The sequence below is a fragment of the Puma concolor genome, chromosome B1, assembly GCF_028749965.1.
Source record: "Puma concolor isolate L17-30 chromosome B1, mPumCon1.1.hap2, whole genome shotgun sequence".
Classification (NCBI taxonomy): Eukaryota; Metazoa; Chordata; class Mammalia; order Carnivora; family Felidae; genus Puma; species Puma concolor.
This window is the reverse complement of record NC_141670.1, coordinates 85,707,573-85,728,524: the sequence shown is the minus strand read 5'-3', so window position 1 is coordinate 85,728,524 and position 20,952 is coordinate 85,707,573. Positions and strand designations below refer to the sequence as shown.

General features: G+C 37.8%; 1 long non-coding RNA gene across 2 annotated transcripts in view; it reads left to right on the top strand.

Annotated features, from left to right (window-relative positions):
- Positions 1-20,952, top strand: part of LOC147581737 (uncharacterized) — a 234,449-nt gene that overhangs the window by 47,575 nt on the left and 165,922 nt on the right. The window contains exons 4-6 of one of the 2 annotated variants that reach the window (XR_015250203.1): positions 7,581-7,768; positions 12,767-12,972; positions 14,292-14,874. This is a non-coding gene — a long non-coding RNA (uncharacterized LOC147581737). Of the gene's footprint in view, positions 1-7,580; positions 7,769-12,766; positions 12,973-14,291; positions 14,875-20,952 lie in introns of those variants that run through there. The other variant, XR_015250202.1, reaches the window with a different exon arrangement.

Genomic DNA, 20,952 nt, shown 5'->3' with positions numbered 1-20,952 from the left:
TTATGGTATCAATTTCATGTATTCACTCATTATTTATTTATTAATTCATCTGTCCCATATTAAGGTCTGTGTGAATAAATTTAGTAGGGAGGTATAGCAGTTATGTGTTGCCATAATAATGCTTGGCATTAATGCATGGCAAACAGCAGCATACAACAACACACATTTATTTAGTTCATGATTCTGAGTCAAATGGATAGTTTTTCTTGTGTAAGCCAGGCTTGACTGATGTTAGCTGAGCTTACTCATTTACCTGTTATCAGCTGGCAATTCAACAGGGCACTGGCAAGTCTGGAGCGCTTTGGCTAAGACAAATGAGACAACTTGGATTCCTTTCATGTGGTCTCTCATCGTCTGGCAGCTTACCCTGAGCTCGTTCACATGACGGTGAGGATCCAAGACGTCAAGGGCAATGAACAAGATCTCTTGAGACATAGCCTCAGAACTGACGCAGAATCACTTCTGTCATGTTCTGGTGGCCAAAAGTAAGTCTAAAGTACAGCCCAGATTTGAGGTAGGGGTGGAGCAGATGGGGAATAAACTCCATCGCTTCAGGGGAAGAGCTGAAGAGTCATATTGTGAAGGACATGGGCCCGGAGAAATCTTTTGGGCCACCCACTTGATCTACTGCAAGGAGCTAGGCACAATGCACGGTTTGAATATAATGTGATGAGGACTAAAAAGGAGCATGTGTGCAGTGGAAAAAATATTTTTTATAATGTTCTTCTACCTTCATTAAATTGTTTTTAAAGGAACAAGAGGAAGAAGGGTATAGGAAAGAGGCCAATAAACGATTTCAGCTTTCTTCCTCCTCTTTGCCACAATACACACAAAGACACTTACTGTGGGAAATCTCAGTGGTGTTCAAGACTTGCCTGGGGCAGCCACTCCAAAGACGTAGTACTGAGCCATTTGGAAGTCAGATCTGCCTGCAGAGGTAGTGTGAATCCTGTATTGTTTCTCCAGCAACGAAGGTGCTATTTGGAAACTAAGCTCTTACTGAAAACTTCAGGTACTTTCCTGGGTCTTCAGGGAAGGCTTTTCTGGGTTACTTTTTGGTTTCTGGAGTCACTATTGGATGCTAAGCTTCATTTCATTTTCTCATTCTGCATTTGTCCCTTGGTCTCATTAGATTTCTGGGTCTCACTTGTCTGTCTGATTTAGACTCTTGTAAACTCCCAAGGCAGAGATGGCTGCCTGCTATATTTTACAAAACTTAGTAAATGCTAGCTAGCTATGGCTTTAAATCAATGAATCTTACACTTACTTGTCTTGCAACTCAGAACTTTCTGCATCATACCAATAACCTCTCAAAATGTCAATTTGCTGCTTACCTTTGGGTGTTGGTACAGGAAAAGAGTCAATTAATTGTTCTCAACTGCAGTCCCTGTGGACATCACTGTAGCCCACAGCTCTGGAAAATGAAGAAGTGAGGGGAGCAATTCATGGTTGACGGAACTAGCTAACCCCAAAGAGGTGTTCGAAACTCTTGAGTTACAATCTTCTTGTCCTTTTTTGAACTTCCACCACTATCCTGTTTTCAGAAGATATAAACTGAAAAGAATTGGAACTTTCTGGTTCTAAGGGCGTCATCTTACTGGAATGGGGTTGCAGCAGCATTTTCTCTAGAAATACTTAAGAATAAGGTTGGGTGCCTGGGTGTCTCAGTCAGTGAGGCGACAGCCTCTTGGTCTCGGCTCAGGTCATGATTTCACAGTTTGTGAATTCGAGCTCTGCATCGGGCTCTGCTCTGACATTGAGGAGCCTGCTTGGGATTCTTTCTGTCTCCTCTCTCTCTGTCTCTCTCTGTCTCTGTCTGCCTCTACCCTGCTTGCATTCTCTCTCTCAGTAAATAAATAAACTTAAAAAATTTTAATAAAAGAAAGAAATATTTAAGAATAAGGTAGGCAAACTCATGTTTGCTGGCCTGGATGAATTCTGCGATACCACGTTCAGAAAACATTTTTTGAGGTTACTGGTTTTCCTTTGTTCTTTGCTTTTGACACACTCATTTTAAGTCCACTTTCTTAACAAAGAGTGTACATGAATTTGTGTACATACATACACATGACACTCAGAATAAGAAGCAAAGCTAGGGGTGCCTGGGTGGCTCAGTCGGTTGGGTGTCTGACTTCGGCTCAGGTCATGATCTTGCAGTTTGTGAGTTCGAGTCCCGTGTCCAGGGGCTCAGAGCCTGGAGCCTTCTTCCAATTCTCTGTCTCCCTCTCTCTCTGCCCCTCCCCTATTCACGCTCTGTCTCTCAATAATACATGAGTGTTAAAAAAAATAAAAAAAAAAGAAGCAAAGCTAAGCTAAAATATATTCTGAGAGCCTCTGGTTGAAACTATTTATTTTCCAGGCAAGTAAACAGAATCAAACAACAACAACAACAAATCTTGCACAATATCTAGCCAGTTGCCAGTTGTGTGAGAGGTATCCTGACTCTCTGTATATTCAAGCTGCACGGTTTATGGAAACTTCCATTTTACACATAGAATGGCTTAGAATTAGTGGAATCATCATCCAGAAACTTGTACTGTAGTGTTTTGTTCTGTTCTGTTTTGTTTTGAAAGAAAGACAGCACTTTACTTTGAAAAAGACCTACACTCTGCTTGTGGAAGCAGGCATCAGAAGGGGTGCACTTTGTGAGCTACCCTCAGGTGGTAGATGGAGGGTTATCTCTTGTACTGTAGTCTGTCGGAAGGAATGCTGTGTCCCAGCCAAGTGCACAGTGGCACATGACACAGAGGCAGAGCCAGCTGAAGGAGGAGGCCTAGCGTGTGTTAATCTACATTTATCTATAATTTAGACCATAAGCAGCTCTTCTCAGCCCAAAAACGTTTCCACCTTAAGATGCTTCCCATTTTGCCTGGGAGAGTTCTGTTTTATCCCTGTTGTCCTGGCATGCTTAACTTTCACTTTAAAAAGTGTCCCTGTTTAGACAATACACTATTCGGTCACCCTTGCTATCAATATAGTGGGAATGACACTACTTCTTTATGTCACCTAGGGTTTCCATTCTTCAAAGTTCCTTACACTTACTTAATAGAAGTAGTATGTAGAGATCCCAAACCTCCAAAAAAACTTTATCATGCATTGCAAATAGGAAACGAGGCAGGATTTGATGAGTGTGAGGGGGATAATGAAGGAGAGTCTTGAAAGGGAAATCCCAAGGCTACCAAAGGCAGACTCTTTCTACCTTCCGCTGGTGCCAGAGCCAAAGTTCAGTGGGAGACCAGTGACCTTGCAGGTGGTGGAAGGCCAACAAAGTTTATTGCTCAAACTGCCTTGATTAAGAGACAAATGCTTCCTCATTCTCTATGCTGAAAGAGCCAATAAAAATTTAAAAGTACTACCAAGGCCTCGGGAACTTTTTTCTTTTCTTAAAAAAAAAAAAAAAATTGGTCAATATTTTGTTTAGAGTCTTAACCCTTTTAAAATAATTTAATATGTATTAAAAATTCCCCTCTCCCACCTTCTCTTTTCTTTTCAATTTATGTTGAAGAACCTGTGTAGAGTGACCTGTAGAGTTTCTTAAATTTACTCTGTTTAACATGGACATCTGTCCTGTGAATCTCTTGTAATTTGGCAGCTGGAGCCCAAAACCTGATCAGAGTATAGGGATGTTGCTCTCTTCCCTCAAGGCAAATACTGTCTGGACTGTACTTTTCTGATGTTAGCAGTCATTCGTGTCCATTGCCTAACTCAGAGGTGAGCAAAGCTTTGTGAGCCAAGTGATCCCCAGCTCCTGTTTCTGTAAATAAAGTTTTATCAGAATGCACCTGTGGACATTTGTTTATACATTATCCATGCTGCTTTTTCTCTAATAACAGAATTGGGTAGTTGTAATTGTGGCCATGGGCCCTGCAAAGCCAACAATATTTATTATCAATCTCCTTGTGGAACAGCGTGTTGGTCCCTGGACTCATTCATTCATAAATTGATGATTTCAACATGGCAGTAACGCTATTCTATATGTTTGTGTGTTTGTGTGTGTCATCTTTTAAAATACAAAAGACCTCCAGAAATATACTGCTACTTCCATTCTAATATAGGATTACAGGATTTTTACTTAAACACTTTTAAATTTTTGTGTCCTTTCTTAAACATCAAGAATCCTGGTTCTCAAAAACACAGGGATTATTGAATTTTTTTCACTTGTGGATATATATCCTTTTATTGAGGTATAATTTATATGCAACATTATATTAATTTCAGATGTACAACATGATTCAGTGCTTGTATACAGTTTTGCCAAATGATCACCATAAGGAGACTACTTAACATCTGTCACCACAATTAGAGAATTTTTTTGTGATGAGAACTTTTAAGACTGACTCTCTTAGCAACTTTCAGATTTGCAATACAGCATATTAACTATAGTTGTCATGCTGTACATTACATCCCCATGACTTATTTTATAATTGGGAGTTTATACCTTTTGACCTTTACCCATTTTGCCCATTCCCCCATCCAGTCCCCTCTGGCAATCACCAGTTTGTTCTCTGTAACTATAAGTTTTTGCTTTGTATATTTTGACATTCTGTTGTTTGGTGTGTACACATTGAGGATTGTTATGTGTTTTTGGAGAATTTACACCTTTATCATTATGTAATGCCCCTTTTTATCATAACTTCATAACTTTGCTTTTTCTGAAGTCTGCACTACCTAAAATTACTTTCATCTTTTCTTGGATTAGTGTTAGCATGGTTTATTATTTTTTTTAATGTTTATTTATTTATTTTGAGAGAGAGATAGCATGTGCTTGCATGAATGGGGGAAGGGCAGAGAGAGAGGGAGAGAGTCCGAAGCAGGCTCTGTGCTGTCAGCACAGATGTGGGGCTTGGTCTAATGAACTGTGGGGCTTGGTCTAATGAACTGTGACATCATGACCTGGGCCGAAATCAAGAGTTGGACACTTACCCAGCTGAGCTACCCAGGTGCTCCAGTATTAGCATGGTTTATTTTTCTCCATTCCATTCACTTTAATTGATATGACTCTTTATATTTAAAGTGGGGCCTTATGGGCAACATATAGTTGGGTCTTGTTTTTTGCTGTACTCTTATGCTGACAATCTCTGTTGATTAAAAATTTGGTGTATTTAGACCACTGACATTCAAAATGACTATTGAGGGGTGCCTAGGTAGCTCAGCTGGATAAGTATCCAACTCTTGAGTTTGGCTCAAGTCATGATTTCATGGTTTGTGAGTTGGAGCCCCACATCAGGCTCTGCGCTGACAGCAGGGAGCCTGCTTGGGAATCTCTCTCTCTCTCTCTCTCTCTCTCTCTCGCATCTTCCCCACTCTCTTTCTCAAAATAAATAAACATTAAAAAAATAAAGTGACTATTGATATTGTTGGATTAATATCTTCCATATTTGTTACTGTTCTCTATTAGTTGCTTTTGTTCTTTGTTCCTGCTTATTTCTACTTTTTTTCTGACTTGTGGTTTCAATCGAGCATATTATATAATTCCATTTTTTCTTATTGCTTAACATATCAATTATACTTTTTAAAAACTCTTTTAGTGGCATACTAGCTTTTGCAGTATACATTTACAAGTAAATGTCCATTTTTAAATAGCGCTGTATTGCTTTGTGGGTAGTCTGGCTACTTTATAATTACAAAATAATCCCAGTTTCTTCCATCTCTTTACCATTACTGTTGTCCATTTAACTTATACACAAGTTTGTATGTGTGTGTATATATATATGTATATATATTATATACATGTATATAATATGTATACAATCAACTGCATTTTTGCTATTATTATTTTGAGGAAAATGTTACCTGTTAGATCAATTGAGAGTAAGAAAAATAAAAGTTTTTATTCTGCGTTGACTTATTCCTTCTCTTATGCTTTTCCATTTTTTATGTAGACCCAAGTTTCTGGCCTACATCATCTTCCTTCTCTCTGAAGAACTTCTTTTAACATTTACTGCAAGCAAGTCTATTGGCAACAAGTTCCTTCAATTTTTGTTCATCCGAGAAAGTGTCTATTTTTCCTTCTTTTGAAAGATAATTTCATACGTTACAGAATTCTAGGTTTTTTTTTTCTCTCAGCACTGAATATTTCACTCCACTTCCTTCTTGCTTTCCTGGTTTCTGAGAAGAAGCCAATGTAATTTATATCTTTGCTTTTCTATAGCATTTTTTTTTTTCCTCTAGCTTCCAGCAGGATTCTTTCTTTCTTTTCCTCCTCAATCACTCCCTCCTCTCCTCTTCCACTGAAGCATAATTGACATGAAGTGTTCTACTGGTTTCAGGTGTACAACATAATGATTCAACAACTCTGTAAATTACTCAGTGTATACCATCGGAAGGTTATTTCTTTGCCTTTGATTTATTTTTTTTTTTACCATTAGAATATAACATGCCTGGGTGTAGATTTTTTGGGGTGTTTATCCTGATTTGAGTTCTCAGAGCTTTCTGGATCTGTAGTTTGGTATCTGACATTAATTTTGGGAAATTCTCAGTTGTTACTGTTTCTTGCTGTCTTTCTATTCCTTCTGGTATTCCCATTATGTGTATGTTACACCTTCTGTAGTTCTCCCAAACTTCTTGACTATTGTGTTCCCCCTTTTTTTTTTTCTTCAGTATTTTTTGTCCTTGATTTTACATTTCGGAAATATCTATTGAGATACCCTCAAGCTCAAAGATTCTTCCCTCAGCCACGTCCAGTCTGTTAACGAGTCTGTCAAAGACATTCTTCATTTCTGTTATAGTATTTTGATCTCCATCATTTCATTCCGATTCTTTCATAGAATCTTCATCTCTCTGCTTACATTGTCCATTAATTATTGCATTCTTTTTACTTTATTTATTAGAACTCTGAGCATATTAATTATAATTGTTTTAAATTCTCAGTCTAATAATTCCAGTCATCCTGCTAGATGAGTCTGGTTGTGATGCTTGCTCTGTCTGTTCAGATTGTGTTTATTTTCTTTTTAGTATATCTGTAATTCTTTCTTGATAGCCATACATGATACACTGGGTAAAAGGAACTGCTGTAAATAGGCCTTTAGTAATGTGGTGGTTACATGTGGGGGAAGGGAAAATGTTCTACAGTCGTGTGATTAGGTCTCTCTTTTTTTTTAATTTTAAAAAATATTTATTTATTTTTGAGAGAGAGGCAAAGTGTGAACAGGGGAGGGGCAGAAAGAGAGGGAGACAGAATCTGAAGCAGGCTCCAAGCTCTGAGCTGTTAGCACGGAGCCCAATGTGGGCTTGAACCCATTAACCATGAGATCATGACCTGAGCCGAAGTCAGACACTCAACTGACTGAGCCACCCAGGCGCCCCAGGTCTCTGTCTTTTTTGAGCCTGTTCATGTTTCTCAATTTTTTTCTCCTTTTTGCGTGGGACGGGATTAGGTAGAGTGAGCTAGTATGGGTATTTTCCTTTTCTTAGTTAGGTTAGTGTTTGATAAAGCCCTAATAGTTTAGGGAATGATAAAATAGTTTCTCCTGAGGACAGACCATATTAAGAAGAACAGAATGCTCTAGAGTATTTCAAAATGGTTCATTTTACCTGCCCACTGTTAAAAGTGTAAGGGGATTTTTCTCTTATATTCACAGTAAGAACCTGGTCGAGCTTCTAGAGGCAAAACTCACAACACCTGGTGCCCTCTATGACTGGAAACCCCTACAGTTTTTAGATCTCAGATGTGTGTATTCTGAGCCCCCAGCAATTCATCAGTTCCAGTTCCAGTTTCCTCCCTGGTGCTGGTTCCCACAGAGGTTCCTGCTTGAGGGTTTCTGCTCTGGTAAGTGTGACTCTGTATCTCCCGTTTTGTGCTTCAATTTTGGGGACATCAGTTTTCCCTGTGACATCACTTCTTTGATGGATATGAGAAAAAGGTTGTTTTTACTTTTCACTTTGTTCAGTATTTTACCTGTGGCTAGAACAGAATGATGACTTTCAAGCTCCTTACATGCTGGGCTGGAAACCAGAAGTCTAGTCCTTCTATTTTAACCCTCACTTAGTATTTATAATTTTTTTTTTTAAGTTTGATTGAGAGTAGGAGTGGGAGAGAGGAGCAGAGGGAGAGAGAGAGAGAGAGAGAAAATCTTAAGCAGGCTTCACGCTCAGTGTAGAGCCTGATGTTGGGGTTGACCCATGACCCTGGGATCATGATTTGAGCCGAAATCGAGAACCAGATGCTCAACTCACTGAGCCACCCAGGCACCCCAATCCTCACTTAGTCTTAACTCTATAAGTAAGTGTATATTTAATCATCATCATAGTTCTACTCTACCAATTTGGGTTGTCTAAATATTTTTTTCTGAGATATCTCAGAATGAGCACATGAGATCAATATCCTCTTAGTTCTTACATATTGATAATGGTTTTATCTTTTGTTTTGAAAGTTAAATTTTGCTAGTTAAAAATTCTTGGATTACATCTTTTTTTCTTTAGTATCTTAAATATGTTCTTCCATTTATTCAAGGGTATTAGTCTGCTGACAAAAAGTTTAGTGGTAACTATGGCTGGCAGACCTTAGGTGATCTCCAATACCAGTATTTTTTTCTCCTTCTATCCATGTCTCTATTTAATCCCCTTTTCTTGTATGTGAATAGATCTGTGACCTGCTTCTAGCCAACAGAATATGGTAATCTAGCCAACAGTTAAGATTAGGTTGCATTGGGGCGCCTGGGTGGCGCAGTCAGTTAAGCGTCCGACTTCAGCCAGGTCACGATCTCGCGGTCCGGGAGTTCGAGCCCCGCGTCAGGCTCTGGGCTGATGGCTCAGAGCCTGGAGCCTGTTTCCGATTCTGTGTCTCCCTCTCTCTCTGCCCCTCCCCCATTCATGCTCTGTCTTTCTCTGTCCCAAAAATAAATAAACGTTGAAAAAAAAAATTAAAAAAAAAAAAAGATTAGGTTGCATTAAATAAGGTTCATCTTTGGCAGATTGAAGGAAGAGTCTTCTTTTGTTTTTGTTTTTGGCTTTGAAGAAGTAAGTTTTCATGTCATGAGAGGGTCTACAGAGTGGGCCATGTGGCAAGAAACTGTAGGCAGCCCCCAAGAGCTGAGAGAGACCCTTGGCCAATAGCCAGCAAGAGAGCAGGGACTTCAGTTATACAACCGCAAGGAACTAAATTCTTCTAACAACCTGAATTAATCTGAAAGCATTCTTTCTGCTAGTCAAGCCTCCATTTTAGAACACAGCCTTGCCTATACCTTGATTGTAACCTTGTGAGACCTGTGTAGAGGACTAAGGTCTTTCAGATGAACCCACGATAGCCTTGATCAAAAGCTTCTGAAGCCAATCTGGCAGGCAACAGTTTACCTCTTTTATTTGGTTGATGTGACAGCTTTCAACTTGTCAAGGACTTGGGCTCAGATTTGGCCTATCTGCTGACTGCTTCAAAGATATCAATGTTGCTCTGCCTTCTCTTAGTTAAGATTGGCTCAAATAGAGGTAGGCTGATTATTCATTTGATTTGTTAATGAAACTCACTAATTACTTAGTGGAAAGTTGTGCTTTGGGAAATTAAGCTCTATCACATGCACAGACTTCATGATTACCATACCAACAAAGGAATCCAGCCAGGTTGGATCTAGTCAAGATGTTTGGTGAACTTCATAGGGTAACATAGGGTACCTGGAAGATTCTGTCTGCATTTCATCATCCTATGGCATGTTCGCAGCACTGTTTATGACACTAACTCCTAACTAAATCTTAAAGTTTAGAGTGTGTAATAGGGCCACAATTCAAACAATGTGGCATTGGTGTGCTGGCTGCATTTTGTTCAGTTCTGAGATTCTGTATGACCTTAGTAGGGCAAGGGTCCTCTGAGTTTAAGACCTCATTCAGTTAAATTCATTCATTCACTCATTCATTCAATATATATTTATTGAGTGAACAGTAGACAATGAGTGAACTGTTTAGAGATGAAGTGGGGACTTGGGGAATATTACTGATGATGCACTCTGAAGACAAGGGGACTTTGGAAGATGGGGAGGGGCAGGACATAGGATTATATTCAGCAAAATACAGAACTTTGTAGAGACGAGGCTAGGTGATCAACAATGACCTGGAAATCTTGAGTGACTTGTGGAAACTGCCATAAACTTGGAAAAGGTACATGATGGGATTAGTTCTGATTACTCCTTAGGCATATTATAGAGGTAGGGGATGTTGTGAAGGATAGGGAGGGCTTCACCAAGAGGCTCCTTTTCACTCCTTCATATCTCTCAAATTAAAACTCTCAAAACACCTTCTTTGGGCTAACACAAATATATCTTTTTTGAAGATTGGAGACATTTTTAGACTTAAACATATCATCTTGTTTAACCCTTCTTTACTATTCAAGTTAGAAAACTGAGACCCAGGGTCATTATTTTCTCAATTTCACTGAAAAAGTTAGGGTAAGAACTAAGTACAGTAATCTGGGGACCAGTCCTCTTTCCACTATATCAGACATAAATAGATGAAGTAGAGAGGCATACATGTAGAGGGGATAAGGGGTATTTATTACTTTAGGGGCAGTAAGTGCTCTCCAGTGAGATGATAGAAATAAAATCTCCTTTCCTCAGACCTACTAAAGTACTGACTCTAGTAGCATTTATATGAATGGAAGAGGTGAGGAAGCTTGGCATACCAAGTTAGGCAAAGGAGGTGGAAGGATGGAGGCTCAGGAGAAACCTAAGCAGAGAGGCAGAGAAAGGAAGGGGCTGCCTGCTTGTCCCATCCCCAAGGCCATTTCTTCTCGGGCTCTCCTATAGTCAAGCCTCTGTCCCAACATCCACTAGCTAGAGAGCATTGCAACTTGCATTGCAGGGGGAAGTTAATGTCAAATACTTCCTCTCCAATAAGGCAGTGAGAACAGAAGAGCCCTAAAACTTTAGCCTTGCAAAATTCTGACTTAGTGGCTTGAGGAAGGTGAGCAAGAGAGAAATGTCTGTTTAAGTATATTTTTACTCCCATAGTCATTATTTTGTGTAGAATCCTTTAAGAAGATTGCCTGCCTCCTCCATGCCCAGTTTCCAGAAGTTTGACAGAGATGAATTGAAAATTACTTGAAATGATTTTTTAAAAACAAAATGAAATCTGGTCAACTAAAGCTGAACTAAAGGAAAAAATGCTCAAGGAAAATTGTCCCTCTTCAGTAAACATCTAATGACATATCTCTAGTGTCATTAATCACCACAAAAGAAATCAATATTTCATTTTATTTTTAAGTTTGCATCCATTTCAAAATCCCACCAGTGCCTTGATCATTTAAAATAATTTTATTTAATTGAGGCTAATTTTTAATAAGCCTCTCAAGTGTTCCTGACAGGTTCCTGAGTCAATCAGTAATTTTATAAATTTTTATTGTTAAGCTTGATAAAGATAATTTTTCTGTGCCTCTGATGATAATACATCTGCAATAAGAAAGTCAAAGCTAAATAACAATAAAAATTGGTTTTATTTACTTTTAATATTTGTGTGCAACTGTAACAGACACTGTCTATGCCTACCACATCCTATGGTATAGCTATTTCAGTGTGCTCAGCTCACTTCCATATGCCAGTATCAGCTTTTATGTGCCTGAGGGTTTTCTTCAGAACCACAGAAACTAACTCTATCATGTGCATGACAGACCAGCGTTACCACTGCTGGAGAATGAATACCTCCCAACTCCAGGAGTAAACCGCAAGCAATGACTCATGGGAGTTTCAGTATAAACATCCTAGTTCCCACGTCTCAAGGGTGGGGTAATTTTGAGGCAGGTGTCTTACATCACTTCCCAGTGTTAAACTCTAGTCACTGTGGAAAGACATCCATATCTCATCCCCTGAGAAGAAGTTTTGTGTATGTTACAGATATTTTTTTCCTACAGAAAAACTTTAAAAAGGATTCTATTATATATTCTCTTTTGCAATTTGAATTGTCCATCATCGTTTCATACTTGAATTGTCCATCATTGTTTCATAGAATATGTACAAAATTATAAAATTTGCTACTCCCCGCGAGTGTATGTGGGTTAGTTCAGTTACTCTTTACTAGGCTTCTTCATTTGGATCACTCTTCTTAAAAATATGTCCCCTAATTTTCATTTATAAGAGGACACTCAGTTTCAGTAAGGGGATTTCTTCATTGAATTCTAGATTAAGACATAATGTAAAAAAGATACACACATTCACATATATACATATGTGTGCAAGGCAAGTATTAAAATATTTAATAATAGTTTCAGCATGGGTATTCACCAGTCAAAGGAGATGTCAGTCATAAGAAATCTGTCTTCTTGGGTGCCTGGGTGGCTCGGTCGGTTGAGCATTCAGTTTCAGCTCAGGTCATGATCTTGCAGTTTGTGAGTTCGAGGCCCACATCAGGGACTGTCAGTGTGGAGCCCACTTCGGAATCTCTGCTCCTCCCCTGTGCTCTCTCTCTCTCTCTCTTTTTCAAAAATAAAATTAAAAAAAAAAAAGAAATCTGTCTTCTACATTGACTAAAATATATCAATTGATGCACAAACATAATATAGAAAAACTTTTACAACAAACACAACTTATATGAAAGTTACCTATCCAAGCATAACATCTAGCTTCATTAAGTTTCTCAGTTTTTTCTGTCACAACTTATCCTAATTCTACCTTCTATTTTTAGAGATCTTAGCTAGATATGAAATTCTTGTATTTGGCTTCAGCCTCACCTTTAACTTGGTCCCAAACCAGCACTCCTTAAACTCCAGTTAACTGATTTTTCTTCTTGAGAATTTTGTCATTTTCCCTTTGGACAGTGGTTCTCAACAGCTTGCTGTTTTGTCTCCCAGGAAATATTGGAGATGTCTAGAGACATTTTTAGTTGTCACAGCTTGGGGAGACGTGGTGCTCTGGATTGAAAACTCTGCATTAGGATGAGGGTGTCAGCTCACTCCTCCAAGCTGATCCCAGGTGGTTGGTAAACTATACATGTATAACCACAGTCACAGAAGATAAGTATTAAATGCCTCACTTTCTTCTCCTCGAAATAGTTGAGGTGAGTAGCTGCCTTGAAAAGCTCTAGCAGTGGCTACAGGATAATTGATTTTCCCACCCTGCTGTAAATTGAATTCTGTCTCTTCCTTCCCCCAAATTCATATGTTGAGTTCATATGGTAAGTTCATACCTAACTCAATGTTAAGTTTTAAACCCCAGTACCTCAGATTGTGACCTTGTTTGGAGATAAGGTTATTGCAGATTAATTAGTTAAGATGAGGTCATTAGGGTAGGCCCGAATCCAGAATGAATGGAGTCCTTATAAAAGGGGAGATTTGGACACACACACACACACACACACACACACACACACACACACAGTACACATGTGAAAAAGAAGGCAGGGATTGAGGTGATGTTTCTACAGGTCAGAGAAGGACAAAGATTTCTCATAAACCATCAGAAACTGTGATGCTTTGTTATAGTAGCTCCAGCAAACATACTGTTTCTTGCTGGATTAGGTTTCATCTAAAAAGGCCTACTTAAAATACATGTTATAATCTTTATTATGTCTGTATTGGGTCATATCAGTGAATACTACTGCCCCACAGAGATCTGGCAAACAATATTGGATTATAAGGTAACATTCAATATGGTATAATTTATAATATCTATAGTATATGTTATATCTATAAAATATCTATGTTATATAATGTATATATAATACTATATAATGTATATATTCTAACATATAAATATAAAATATAATGTAATATTTGGATAAACAGACTATTTCAACATTAAAAGATATTAAGATATTCCCCATTCCTTTCTTCTGCCATTTGCATATAGGGAAGCTACACCAGAGCATAGCATTAGTGAGATAGTTTTGTGTGTATGTGGGTGGGCTGCAGGAGGAGGAGAAAAGGGGTAATAGTCTAAATCCATATTCTCATTGATAGAAAAGATGGGGTTTAAGATAAGTGATGAGGAAAGTTGAGCAGGAAGTCAAGTTGATGTCTGAGAAAAATCCCATGGGAGGAAGTGAAAGCATCAGAGTCTAAACTACCATCTCCTGTCTTCTGCGTTTTTTCCCATTACACCACAGCTCTGGAAATTCCTATCTACAATTAAAATAAGGGAGTTTAGGGAAGACTTGAATTTTCACGAGCCATTCATAAAAAACAAACAAACAAAAACAAACAAACAAACAAAAAACCCCAAAAAAACCAACCCAGGGTACCATTCTTTTTTCTGTATTGACATGATTGTGTGTGGCCAGTACATGGCTCAGAGACAGATGTCTAAATTTTTTTATTTTGGATGCGTCAAGGACTCTGCTTTAGTAACTAATGAGGGTTTCTTTGCCTTTGCTCAAAGGATGAATGCAGCCATCATGGTGTATAGGATTTTGCAGAGATTTGTGAAGGCTGCTGGAGTAGACTTTATCCATAACAATGCCAAACGTGATGTAAGCATTGTGTTATTTTGTTTGGAAAATTAGAATTTTGTCTATGTAAAATAGATATAAATCAAGTACAATTGCTAAAGGGTTAAATAAAAATGATGAAAATATTTCAGACTCAAATGTTTTGGAAGATTTTAAAAAGATTTTTGTTTTTGTAGAAATCCAATTTTGTCACATTACTGAAAATCTAGAGTATGATTAAGCTAATTAACATTTTAAAATCTGATTGGAATAGAAGTTTTAACTCTCTTAAGAGAGATATAGATTCAGATATCCCAGTTACGTGCTAATAATTAAACATTACGAACTACTGAAAAAAACACTTTCTTGAAGGAACTCTACTTGGCCACACTTTGTTACCTACTTTTGAATTATTTTCTATACAAGAAAGTAGTAAAATTATACATCTTAAAGTACTTCCCATCAAACTGTCCTTCCCTGATTGGTAGATGTCAGAAAGATTTACATTATCAATTAAAATATAATAGGTGCATATTCCTATTATGGATATATGGATAGGACTCACTATCCATGGATGCATGGATGCACTCAACATTTTTGCATATTTTTTTCTGGGCACTAAGTGTGATGTTACAAACAGTGGAAAAGAGAAGTTTGAGGCCAATTAATGAGCTTATATGGTTTGTTGAAGCTTCATGTCAAGACAGTTTGTTGAAGATTCCTATACCTTTTTCTTTAGTCCGGGAAAACACAGAGAGTATTAATCATTTTTTTTTCTGAGAAATGAGTGCAACTTGTAAGTGTGACACGAACACTAGATTTGTATATATAAGTAGTCTTTGTACAGTGGTGTGGGATCATAGAAATGATTGTGCAAGTTGAGACTGTGCAAAGTAATCTTAATAAGAAATTGTGATTGTTTCATGATCTTTCACCGTTTTTGTCAGGGCATTAAGAGCTTTCTTACTGTTGCTTATAACTGTATAGAGAAATGGAAAAAAATAGTAATTTTAACATTTATTTAGTACACCGTAATGTAAAACATTACACACATTACACAGAATCTCAGTTCTGGCATTTCAAATAAACGCAGTCTGAATTTTAACAAAACTCATTTTTAATCCCTTGTGCCTACCTCCCTTGCCCAATATTGTTTGCTATCTTTGTCATTTAGAGTCTTTATTTTTCTATCTAGTCTCTTAGGAATTCATTAGTAGTCATTACCATTGCCTCATAGTACCAAAATGACAGATTCTATGCATGACTGACTTTCACATTACATTTTCTAGGGGATGTTAGTAGTAAGTCTTTGGTTTGGCACTGGTTCTCTCCCACGTATTTAGAAAGATATTCTAGCTGCTGTTTTGTACTTGGTGGTTGAAATTCCTCAGAAACATTTTTTAATCTTTCCATCTAGTGAAAGATGGAGACCAGATAAATCATGAGTCAGTGCTAATAATGTAGAGACTGACATTTGTAATATGTTTTATGGAACAAGTATTTATTCCTTTCACTTGACAACTTTTGGGTTCTGGACTTTTATCACTAGCCAAATAAACAGTTTATTATAAATTGTTCTCTTTTCTATGCTGAAGCAGACTTTCTTATGAGAGTGTGGATTTCATGACAGTAAATATCTCATGAAATGATTATATATGCATCTACATCGTGTGTGCCTTTCAGGGCTACTCCTTTCATGGGCTACTCTTACTCATTTTTATTACTAATAGTGTGCCTGAAATAAACTTGGTCCTCATTAAATACTCAAATAATTGAAGAATTCAGTGAAAAAAACTTAAGGTTCAAATTTGGAATTAAGATAGTATTCTTGTTAAACAGTCTTGTCCTTTTCAATTCTGGTAAAATTATTTAAGGTCAGGCATCATTCCTTTCTCAGGAAACCATGGTTTAGTAGAAGGAACTATGGGCTTGGATTCAGAAGACATGAAATCAAAGCTTAGTCTTGTTATTTCCTTAAACTTTCTGAAATAATTTTCTTGGGATTCCTGGGTGACTCAGTCAGTTAAGCATCTGACTCTTGATTTTGGCTCAGGTCATGATCTCATGGTTTGTGAGATCGAGCCCGTATCAGGCTCCGCTCTGATAGTGTGGAGCCTACTTGGGATTCTCTCTCTCCCTCTCTTTTGGTTCCTCCCCTGTTCCCTCTCTCTCTCTCTCTCTCTCTCAAAAATAAGTAAACTTAAACAAAAAAAGACATGAAATTAAAGCTTAGGCTTGCTATTTCCTCAAACTTTCCAGGACAATTTTCTTAAACATTAAATGGTGGTATAATACATCTATCTGACTGTTAGGAGAAATAAATGAGGTAACAAAGGTATTGCGCTGTGTTAATAGGCAAGTAATAAATACTTCAAAGAATACTAGAAACTTCTTTCTTTGATTTCCACTATCCATTTTTTAAGATATAAGAATGAAGATTTATAGGTATTTAATTTGTTTCAGGAAAAATGATTTCTTTGTACATTTTTTAAAAACCTTTTGAAAATCAGTGCAGTGGTAGGAATTTTTTTTTCCTTAGCATCAAATGATCTGGGAGGCTTTTGGTTCTGACACTGATGGACCAAGGTGCTAGTGGTTGACTCCATTGCAGAAAACAACTATGAAACTTGGATATAATACAAAGCAATTACTTGGAGAATGAACAGAAGCATTCTTGTGTACACACTCAGAGGAGGGAACTATGAACTTTCTAGTAAGTTCCTCATTTTTTAAAAATTTTTTTGGTCTGAGACTAAGTACAGTCTGCACGGATCTTGCAGGGGAGGCAGGAACAACAGTGGGAAAACACCGGTTTTCTGGCCAAGAGAACCAGAAGACTGAAGCCAGAAAAATATGGCTTCTGGAGAGAGTAGGGGAATCCCAGAAAGTAAAGAGCCAGAAAAGGGATCCAAAAATTCTATCTGCATACCTGACTTTTCTCTCGTCCATGCATATATGTTCAATAGACTGAGAGCAACTCAGCTAAAGAGGAAAAGTCTGAAGAGACACTGGAGCTACTTCCCCCAAATTACAATCTCAGTGCTATAATAAAAGAAACAGTATGTGTTGAAAAAAAGAAACACAACCCCCAAAACCCCAAGTTCAGAATCTCCACAATGTAACATTGAAAATATCCAGCATGAAGTCCAGAATTACCTCATATGTGAAAAACCAAGAAAATGGAACACATTTTCAAGAGAAAAAAGAAAATCAAATAAGTTTAGTCCTAAAATGAATCAGATTTTAGAACTAGTAGATTTTTAAGGAGCTATTAAAACTATCCTTAATATGGTAAAACCAAAATATGCTCACAGTGAATTAAAAGATATGAAATCTCAGCATAGAAATAGACGTGTTAAAAAAGCAAATTGTATAGATACAATAAATTTCACCAATTTGTCATGATGACTAAATGCACATTTGGTAATTCATCTAGCACAATGCCTGGAACAGATTTCCTCAACTTGCCTCTTTTTTCAGACATCCAGTCATGATGTTATAATAGAACAGTCATTATTTTGGGTCCAACTTAGCTTTGAGGGTCAATCCTTTAATTGCCGCACAAGCTCCTGGCCAGACCAGATACTGTTGTTGTTGTTGTTGTTATTATTATTATTATTATTATTATTATTATTATTATTATTGCTTAAACAGTAAACATTTATTACCTTATAGTTCTGTAGCTCAGAAATATGACACTGAGGCTCAATGAAGGTATTGACAGGGCTGCATTCCTTTCTGGAAGTTCTAGTGGAGATTCATTTTCCTTGCCTTTTCTAGCTTTGGAGGCCACCTACATTTTTGGCTTATGGCCCCTTTTCCCTTCCATGAAGCCAGAAATGACTGAATCCTTTTCATACTGCTGTCTCTTCTGATCTCTGTAGCTTAGGAGGGTTCTATGCTTTTAAAGATTCTGTGATGTGATCGGTCCTACCTGGATGATCAGGATAATTTCCTTACCTCAAAGTTATTGACCTTAATCACCTCCACAAAATTCTTCTTGTCACATAAGGTAATTCATAGGTTCTGGGGATTAGAATATGGACCTTTTTTTGGGGGTGGGGGCATTTCCTTTATTTCTTCTTCTTGACATCTAAAGGGGAAGGTATCAGTCTTCTGTATCTCTTGCCTGTTCTTTCATGTTTTCATTGTCTTTGATCTTTTGATTGTTTTATCCCTTGTCTGTTTTTTAAAATTAAATCTAGGGGCGCCTGGGTGGCGTAGTCGGTTAAGCGTCCGACTTCAGCCAGGTCACGATCTCGCGGTCCGTGAGTTCGAGCCCCGCGTCAGGCTCTGGGCTGATGGCTCGGAGCCTGGAGCCTGCTTCCGATTCTGTGTCTCCTTCTCTCTCTGCCCCTCCCCCCTTCATGCTCTGTGTCTCTCTGTGTCAAAAATAAATAAACGTTAAAAAAAAAAAAAAAGAAAAAAAAAAAAAAATTAAATCTTTATTTTGGGACAGTTTTAGCTTTACACCAAAATTGTGAAGATAGTATAGGAGTTCCTTATCCCTTGCAACCTATTATTAATGTTTTACATTAATGTGGTATATTAGTTAATATTAATGAACCAATATTGATACATTATCATTAACAAAAGTCCATACTGTATTTGGATTTCTGTGATTTTTTTGATTTTTCCCTAATGTCCTTTTTGTTGTCTTCTTTCCTGGGTTCTTTCCAGAATAACCAAGTTATATTTAGTCATCATGCCTTCTTAAGCTCTTCTTGGCTATGACAGTTTTTCATAGCCTTGAAAATTTTGTTTTTGATGACCTTGAAAATTTCAAGGAGTATTGGATAGATATTTTGTAGAATGCACCTCATTTAGGATGGGATTTACCAGATGTTTGTCTCATAATTAGACCGGGGTTGTAGACTTTCAGGAAGAAGGTCACAGAGATGAAGTGCCATTCTCATCACATCATATCACAAGTACATACTGTCAACATGACATCAGTGTTGATTTTAGCCTTGCTCACCTGGCTGAGGTGGTTTTTGTCAGGTTTTTCCACTTCAAGGTTCTTCTTTTTCGCTCTTTCCATACTGTCCTTTTATGTTCAGTCCACACTTAAGGAGTAAGGAGTTCTGTGAAGGTTAAGCATCAGCCTGAATTACTTGGAATTTTTCTGCAAGGGAGTTTCTTTCCCCTTATTTACTTATTTATTCAATCAGTTATGTACATCTGTATGGACTCATGGATATTTATCTTATATTCTAGGTTATGATTCAATATTACTTTATTTGGTTGTGCAATATTTCTCAACTTTGGCCATTTGGAGCCCTTTCAGTCAGTTCCTATGTCCCTGTAATATACTCCCATCATTGTGGGATTTTATTTGTTTGCTTGCTTTTTTTTTTAATCAGCTCCTTCCTTTCTTACACTACATGAGGCTACAAGCTTATCTTGTGTACTTCTTGCCTTAGTCCTAGAATCAGCCATTTATCCAAGAAGCCCTGATTCCTTTTATTGGAGAATGGTGTGTGAAACCAAGATCTTTGCACTAAGTGTGCTTGTTGCTACTGATGTATTGTTGCTCCTAGGCCCTTTCAGCTGACAAAACAGGGAAATATACAGTATATACAGGTGACTGTATATGCACATCTATACATATTTTTATAAGTAATCATCTATATTTATATTAACTAAAGATGAGCTTGTACTTTACTCCGTCACCACGTGGATCACTCTAACCTCCTCCCCTTTCTTATCTGCAATCTCACACTCCAACAGTGAGAAGCCTGGCTCCCGCCAGTACCACTTGTTTGAACTACTCAACATCTATACTTCCCATATTTTCCTCTGTAAATTGTCCTTCTTGCACTCCCAGTCAACGTAGTTTAGTAGAGTTGATCCTGCTCATTAGAAGAATGGTTGCATTCATTTACCCGGCCCTGGCTAAATAACAAAACCATTCTCCGTGGAGCTTGGGTGCTGGTTCTGTGAGAAACAGATGGCCCAGCTAAGTCCAAATTTTAGGACTTCTGGAATAAGTAGAAAGGAGAAATTTTCTTTCTGCTGACCTTACAGCTGTGACGGTTGACGTCTAATCACAAAGTCTGCCTGAGAAGGAATTAACATAAAGAAAGGTTGAACAAAAGATGAGTAGAGGTGTGCCTGGATGGCTCAGTCGGTAAGTGTCCAACTTTTGATTTCAGCTCAGGTCATGTTCCCAGGGTTATTGGGTGGAGCCCTGCATCAGGGCAACGCAGAACCTGCTTGGAATTCTCTCTCTTCCTCTCTCTCTGCCCCTCCCCTGTGCATGCTTTCTCTCCCCCTCTCTCTCTCAAAATGAGTAAATAAATATTAAAAAAAAAAGATGAGTGGAGATTCCTTCCTGATATTATCTGAGCACCTGGATCTACACATACCTCCCTGTGAACTTTTCCATTGTGAGCAAGTGACTTTCCTACTTTGCTTAAGCCTGTTTTATTTGGATTTATGCCCTCTGTAGCTAGAATCTGTGCCCTTTACCCACCTAGGTTTAACAGGATTTTATTAAATTTATGATCCTGAGGCACTGGAATGCAAAACACCCATTAGGATAATTTCCTTTAATTCTGCAGATTTCAGTAAACCCAGGGTTAACCTTTAATCTGTTGAGAACTATATCCT